The 8150-nt window shown below is 41.9% G+C and overlaps 1 pseudogene; it reads right to left on the reverse strand.

The window, feature by feature from the left end:
* LOC102827034 overlaps positions 1-3202 on the reverse strand; it is a 28041-nt pseudogene extending 24839 nt beyond the window's left edge.
* Positions 3203-8150: the final 4948 nt, after the last annotated feature.

Raw genomic sequence — 8150 nt, forward strand, 5'->3', positions numbered from 1 at the left:
ATTTCATTGCATCAGCCCCACCTAGTCAGATTGAATACTACTCACTGGAGATTCTACCTTCCTCCAGGCCCTCTGGATCTAGGTTCCCTCTTGAAAGCTTGTAACCCAGTCACTCCAAGAAGTATTCTTGCTATACTTCCTACAGAACAGATTTGTTTGTTCTTCTGACACTTCTTATGGTATACCAAATATTCTCCACCAACACTATATTCAATAGCATCACTTCTTGGATCTCCTAAGATATGGAATCCAAGTATTAACCAGACTTAACTTCTTTCTCTCCTGCTTCATTAAAGGTTGGACTCGTTTTGTTTTTAGTTTCTTCATCTTCTACAGGTAAGTCTTTAGTTTCTTGATTAGCCATTTCAGCCTGTTTCCCCATTGCTTCCCCTTTCCTTTTTGCTTGCGTAATTTTATCTGAAGATTTATCCTTTCCTACTGCCATTTTTGGGTTTCATTGCCACTTTTGCAGAAGCAGGTCTAGCTGTCAACCTTGCTGATCTCTTCTTGGAATCCTTCTTCACCACCTCTTCAACTAAACTGAACTTCCTTTTGGGTACCTGGATGGTGGGGAGCATCCAAGCTAGGTGCCTGTGGGCTGTGGCATGCCAAGAGCCTACGTGAAGCTGGGCAGCCCAGCTTTTACTTCTCCACCCACCATTTGAGTTGCAGGGACCAACAATAGGGTCTTCTATAGGGTCTTGTGATGGTTAGTGTTACGTGTCATTATATCTAGACCATGAGTCCTAGTATTATGTGGTTGTCCTCCATTTTGTGATCTGTTGTAATTATTCTCCATTTTATGTGTTGTAAATTCTAACCTCTATATGTAAATGAGGAGCTCTGGTAGTGTAGTGATTATGAATTGGACTGCTAACCTCAAGGTCGGCAGTTCAAAACTACCAGCCGTTCCACAGGAGAAAGATGAGGCTTTCTGCTCCTATGAAGATTTACAGCCTCAGAAACCCTATACAGGGTCATTATGAGTCGAAACCCACTCCACGGTACTTAACAACAACAACATATGTAAACGAGGCAGGATTAGTGCAGTGTATGTATTGAGTCACAACCTTACAACAGGACATGACTCAAGTCACTTTAAGTCCTACTCTTATTCAAATCTGATGGAAGGGGAGCTTCCTTGGGATTGTGACCTGCAGCCAATATACAAGGGGGCTTCAAAAGTTTATGGAAAATTTCCATTACATTTTAGTTCCAGTTTCCCACAAGCTTTTTGAAGCCCCTAATATATATGGATGTTCTGGCCAGGCAGAACAAGGAGACCTTGCTCTGGATCCTGAATCTAGCTCATCATCATCATCGGACTTTTGGTTCTTGGAAATTGAGCTAGCAGCCTGCCATCTGACCTGCCAATTCTGAGAGTCATCAGCTTCTATAGCCTGAGAACTATAGCTTGACATCTGACCTTCCAATTTTTGGAATTTGGTAGCTTCCATATGCTTGTGAACTTGTCATCATCTGACCTGCAAATTTTGGGCTCATCAGTCTGTGCAACCACATGAATCAAGAAAATCCTCCAGCCTGAAGCCTGTCCCATTGATTTTGGACTTGCCTGCAATACATTTTATCTTATGAGATGAATGGAGAGAGATGTTAGCAGAGATCAGTGGAAGATCTACCACCAAGAAGAAGACCTGGGAGTGGAGTGTGTCTTTTGGACCCAGAGTTCTCTGATGGTTAAGGTTTTGTGTTAACTTGACTGGGCCAGGATTGTCAGTGGTTTGACAGTTGAGATGTAATTATCCCCATAATGAGATCTAATACAATGTAATCAACTCTAAGATGGATTCTGCTCTTGGGAATCCTTGGGGGTGTGGCCTGTTTCCAATATATTAGACACTCAGGCAAAGCTTGTTTGCTTTCTGCTGGGTCTGGATCTTGCATCTGACTTGTCTTCTGATCTCTGGTTCTTTGGACTTAAGCCAGTGGCCTGCTCTGTTACCTTCCTGTCTGTCATCTGACCTGCTGAACTTGGTTCATCTGACCCGGACTTGAACTCTCCCACCTCTACAAATGTGTGAGCCATTTCCTTGATATAAACTTCTCTGTTTCTCTCTCTCTCTCTATATATATATGTATGGTGGTGGTGACGGTGGTGTGCCAAGGAGTTGGTTCTGACTCATAGGACCCTGTGTAAGGTTTCCAAGGTTGTAAATCTTTATGGAAGCAGAAAGCCTCATCTTTCTCCACTGGTGGTTTTGAACTGCTGATCTTGAGGTTAGCAGCCCAACTCGTAACCACTATGCTACCAGAGCGCTCCTCTCTTCCTCTCTCTCTCTCTCTCTATATATATATATATGTATATATATATAATGACTTCTAGTGTGGCGCTGTCAGTTAATGTGGTAAACTGCAAAGTCAGTGTAAACTGTAAAGGCTGGCAGTGTCAACTCACCAGCTGCTCCTAGAAAACCCATACAGGGACTCTGTACAGGGTTGCTATGAGTTGGATCTCGACTCGATGGCACATAGCAATAATATATATATATATATATATATATATATATATATATATATATATATATATATATATATATACACACACACGCACAGATTCGTGGTGTGGCACTTTAGGATAGCACTGGACTGCAAATCACAGGTTAGTGGTTCAAACCCACCAGCTGCTCCTTAGAAATCCTATATAGGGGCACTATGAGTCAGAACATATATATTTCACTTGTTTTGGTTCTCTAGAGAACTCAGCTCCTAGATCTAGGAGAAGGTCATCATGGCATTAGTCCGGACACATGGAGATCTCCAAGGAATATTGGGCCAATGGATGTTGACAGGAGACAATAGCCTTGCCCTAGAGCTGGCATTCTGAATTTGGACCTCTAACCTCCTGAACTATGAGAGAATAACTTCCTGTTTGTTAAAGCCTTCCACTTTTTGTAGTGCTGTTATATATAGCACTAGATAATTGAGAAAGCAGGTCAGATTATTAATGGAGTCTTAGCTAAGGTCCATCTTGCAGTGGGTCCAATGGGTTCCCAGTTCCAGAATGCGTAATTGGAATAGACATACTCAGCAACTGGCAGAACTCCCACAGTGGGACCTTAACAGTGGATTAAGGTTATTATGGTAGGGAGTCTTTGTGTGGCACTGTGGGATAAGCACATAAGCACTGGACCGCAAGGTGAGTTTGAACTGCTCCTTGAAAACCCTATACAAACAACAGCATGGCAGGAACAGTCAAGTGGAAGCCATTATAACTGCTTCTATGTAGGAAACAGTAAACCAAATATAATACTGTATCCCTGAAGGGATTACCGAGATTAGTGCCACCATCAAATACTTGAAGAAGGCAACTGTGGTGAATCATAGCACAGACCCTTAGGAGTCTGGAGCAAAGCCCTGCCATCCTCTGCAGATAAGTATTCTCCTTTTGAGAAACAGCTGGGTTTTAGTAGAGACTGAATACTCAACCATGGGCCACAAAATTACTATGCACTTGAGCTGCCCATAGTGAACCGAGTGTTGTCTGACCTTCAGAGTTACAAAGTCAGACGTGTACGGCAGTACTCCAATATTAAATGGAAGTGGTTTATATGAGATTGGGCTCAAGCAGGACCTGAAGGTAGACATTGCATAAGGATGTGGCCCAAATGCCCATGGTCTTTATTCCTGTCACATTACCTTCCTTTTCCACGTCAACACTATGGCTTCATGGGGAGTTCCTTATGAACATTTGACTGAGGAAGAGAAAACATATATCTGACATACAGATGGTTCTGCCCAATATGCACACACTACTCGAAAAGTAGAGAACCGCTGCACAACAGCCCCTTCCTTGGGCTTCCCTGAAGGAAATGGAATTCCTCTCAATGGGCAGAACTTTGAGCAGTGTACCTGGTTGTTCATTTTGCTTGGAAAGAGAAGTGGCCAAACGTGTGATTGTATACTGATTAGTGGGCTGTGACCAATGGTTTGGTTGAATGCTCAGGAACATGATTGGAAAACTAGTGACAAGGAGGTATGAGAATAGGTTAGTGGATAGACCTTTCTGAATGTGCCAAAGAAGTGAAGATGTTTGAGGCCCCAGAAGCTTGCTTAATCTTTTAGAATTGTATAAAATCTATTATTTACTCTTTGCCTGGCCACCTCTTGTTCTGACAACCATGGCAACAAATAAGCTAAAACAATAGGCCCCACTTATAGTTTATAATTAACTTATAGGCTTGCTTAATCCTTTAGAATTTTATATAATTTATTACTTGCTTAACAGGCCTTACCCTCTTATCCTAACAACAGTGGAAATAGAATGCTAAAAACAATATGCTCTGTTGTAATTTATAATTAACTTAGTCTTTCTGCTCTCTACTCCCTTTTAACCTGTCTTTGCCAAGAAAGCAACCCTACCACAGCAGGCCCAGGTAAAGATAGAGACAATTGTAGGTCTTAACTAGATCTGATCCACTAAACATGAATAGTAACATCAACTACGACCCATAACAGACCCCAGAACAAAGAAACAAAAATTTCCCAGAAAGACGTAATTTGATGAACTCAGACCACATTTAGGAGTGAGAGGTCCAATGGCTACTTCCATGCCAGAATTCAAGACTTCACCCTAATGCATATTCATGGACGTTTCTCAAGAATCTATTAAGTATTCATAATCTCTCTCATTTGCTTTCTAATCTATGTACATAAATAAGCTGCCCATCCCGGACTCAGAGAGGTTGTCTTGGTGACTTAGTCCTGATTTGCTGGATCCTTCTTCACCTTAATCCAGTCTCTGTGTATGTTTGCACTATTCTGAGGAACACCTGGGTTGTTAGCATATTTTATATGAATGCACACACCAAAGGGTGACCTTGGCAGAGAAGGATTTTAACAATCAAGTGGATAGGATGATGAATTCTGTGGAAATTAGTCATCTTCTTTCCCTAGGTATTCCTGTCATTGTCCAATGAGCTCATGAACAAAGTGGCCACAGTGGCAGAGATGGAGGTTAGTTATATAGGAAAGGGGAGTTCAGATGGGGACCAGTCTGGCAGTGAGGGATGCAGCAGGAGGAAGGATTTTGCTGTGAGCTAAGGCTCCAAAGTCTGGCATATGACCCTTTACTCTGCTTATGAAACAAAAATTCAAGGATAAAATTATGGTAAATTTCAAGACAACAATAAACCGATTGCGTAATGTTAATACAAAGTGGGTCCTTCTGAGCCTGGGGCCCTTTGTGACTATACTGGGCACACACCCAGGAGGCTACACTGACCATAAGAGTCAACCAGGTGAAAGGTAAATTGCCCTAGAGAACTCTTCTTTAGGAACTTCAGTCCCCACATCAGAAATACACGGAGATCCAGTCAGGTATAAAGGTTGAGAAACTCACAAACCTCCCTCCTCAGAGAAAAACCCTGTGCCATGCATTCACAGGGCATTGCAACTAGACAAGAATGTGTTAAACAATAACAACAAAACATATAGCCTTGATATGAGACATTTGGTGTCAATCTTGCGTACCACCTCTTCCATTTTAGATTTATATTGTCCACTTCTTTCCATTTGAAACCAGATGTCTAAGATAACAAGTGTAAGAAAACATTTTCAATTATTCCATTCCGTGCCCTAAGTACATTGGTCTACAGAGCACCCACAACTGTAAATGTTTTCTCCATTCTGGTATTTGTCCTGGGGACAGAAAGCAAATATTGACCCAGTTTTAGCAAATTTAGAGCAGCAGCTTTTAGCTTAAAAAAATACTTCCACTTATTGAGAGTTTGTTCCCTTGAGGGGAATGACCATAATGTCCCAGGCATCGGCTTCCTAGAAAAGAGCATTTGTCACACCACCCCAGCCCCAGACAAGAGTGGCATTGAATGAAAAGGACAATTTTTGAGGTACTTCAGATGAGCAGCTGAATGGAGTGTCTCACCTGAGAAGAAGGTTACAAGGTGTAGGCAAAGGACAAGAGGATCCCACAGCCTATTGACAAGAATCACTCTGTAGGACTCTGAGGTCTGTCCAGGTGGCAGACCCCCTACTAGGAGTCCCAACTGAGTCTGTACATTGCAGAAGGGAGAAGTGGGCTTCAGGGCAGGAAGTGAGTATTTGTTTGCATACAGGACTATCCAGTCAGGAAACAGCTCAGGAGCCTTGGCCTGAGGTGTACTGGAAGCAAATCACTTTATAGGCTATTAGTGAAAACCTGTTTGATTAGGGAACAGTAAGTTTCCACCCTAACACATTTTTCATTTGGTTTCCTCACAGAAGTTCAAACCCTAGACAGTTTGAGTCTAAACCAGGCTCTTAGTACTCCTGGGTGATCTTGGGCATATCTGAGCCTCAGTATCTCCATCTGTAAAGTGGGAAGACGCTGGGTCCTGTCAAGGTTGTGGTAAGAACTAAACAAAATGGATGTGTATGTGTATACATTTATGCCAGACATGGAGTCCTGGTGTTGTGCTGCGGGATAAAGCAGTGGACCACAAGGTTGGTTTGAAGCACAAGGTCGGTGGTTGAAACTCACCAGGTGCTCCTTGACAGGGTCACTATGAGTTGGAACTGACTGATACATAACAATAACAGCATTCCATGTGTAAAGCAGACGCTCAGTCAAAGATGACAATAACCAGTTTTTGCAGCAACTCTCACTCATGATGACCCCTTTGTGTCAGAACAGAATGGTGTCCTTAGGGCTTTAAAAACATTTTTGTTGTTGTTGTTGAATGTATCTTAGGTGTTGAGAGTATATGAAACAAAACACACACCAATTCAACAGTTACTCCATGTATAATCAAGTGACACGGATTACATTCCCTTAGATATGCAACCTGAGATTGCTCCTCTGCCAGTAACATAAAATCACTGCCCTAAGGTTCCTATCTCCACCACTTGTCTGTCAGTTTGTCATACTGTGGTGTCTTCTGAAAGCTATGCCACGGGTATTTTAAATACCAGCAGGGTCACCCATTATGGACAAGTTTCAGATGAGCTTCCAGATGAAGACAGACTAGGAAGGTGGAGTGACGAACTCCTTCCGAATATTTAGTCACTGAAACCTTATGAATAGCAGAAAAACACTGTCAGATATAGTGCCAGAAAATGAGCCCCTCAGGTTGGAAGGCACTCAAAATGTGACTGGGGAAGAGCTGCCTCCTCAAAGTAGAGTTGACCGTGATGACATAAAGCCCATGGGAGAAAAGCTCGTGGGACCTTCGTTTGCTGATGAGGCACACATCAAAATGAAGAGAAACAGCTATAAACATCCATTGAAAATCGGAACATGAAATGTGCGAAGTATGAATCTAGGAAAATTGGAAATTGTAAAAAAATGAAACGGAATGCATAAACATCGATATCTTAGGCATTAGTGAGCTGAAATGGACTGGTATTGACCATTTTGAATCTGACAGCCAAATGGTTTACTATGCTGGGAATGACAAATTGAAGAAGAATGATGCTTGCATTAATTGTCAAAAAGAACATATCCAGATCAGTCATGAGGTACAATGCTGTCTGTGATAGGATAATATTCATGCGCCGACAGGCAAACCCAGTTAATACCACTATTATTCAAATTTATGCACCAATCACTAAAACCAGTGAGGGTGGCATAGAATTATACCAATTTCTTCAATCTGAAATTGATCAAACAGGCAATCAAGATGTATTGATCATCACACCAGCAATAACAGCAAAGATCAAAAAAGTCGAGGACAATAAATGCCGGCGAGGATGTGGAGAAACCTCCTGCATTGCTGGTGGGATTGTAAAACGGTCCAACCCCTCTGGAAAGCAATATGGCGCTTCCTCAGAAGGTTAGAAATAGAAATACCTTATGATTCAGCAATTCCTCTACTTGGTATTTACCCACAGGAAATACAAGCCATAACACAAGTATATATATGCATACCAATGTTCATAGCGGCACTATTTACAATAGCAAAAAGATGGAGACGGCCTAAGTGCCCATCAATTGACGAATGGATAAACAAACTGTGGTACATACACACAATGGAATATTATGCTACCTTGAAGAACAATAAGGAAGCTGTAAGCCACCACATAACATTGGCGACCCTTGAGGACATTATGTTGAGTGAAATTAGTCAGTCACAAAAGGAGAAATACTGCATAGGCCCACTACTATAAAAGACTAAGAAAAAGAACCCATACTAAAA

The sequence above is a fragment of the Chrysochloris asiatica genome, unplaced genomic scaffold, assembly GCF_000296735.1.
Source record: "Chrysochloris asiatica unplaced genomic scaffold, ChrAsi1.0 scaffold00092, whole genome shotgun sequence".
NCBI lineage: Eukaryota > Metazoa > Chordata > Mammalia > Afrosoricida > Chrysochloridae > Chrysochloris > Chrysochloris asiatica.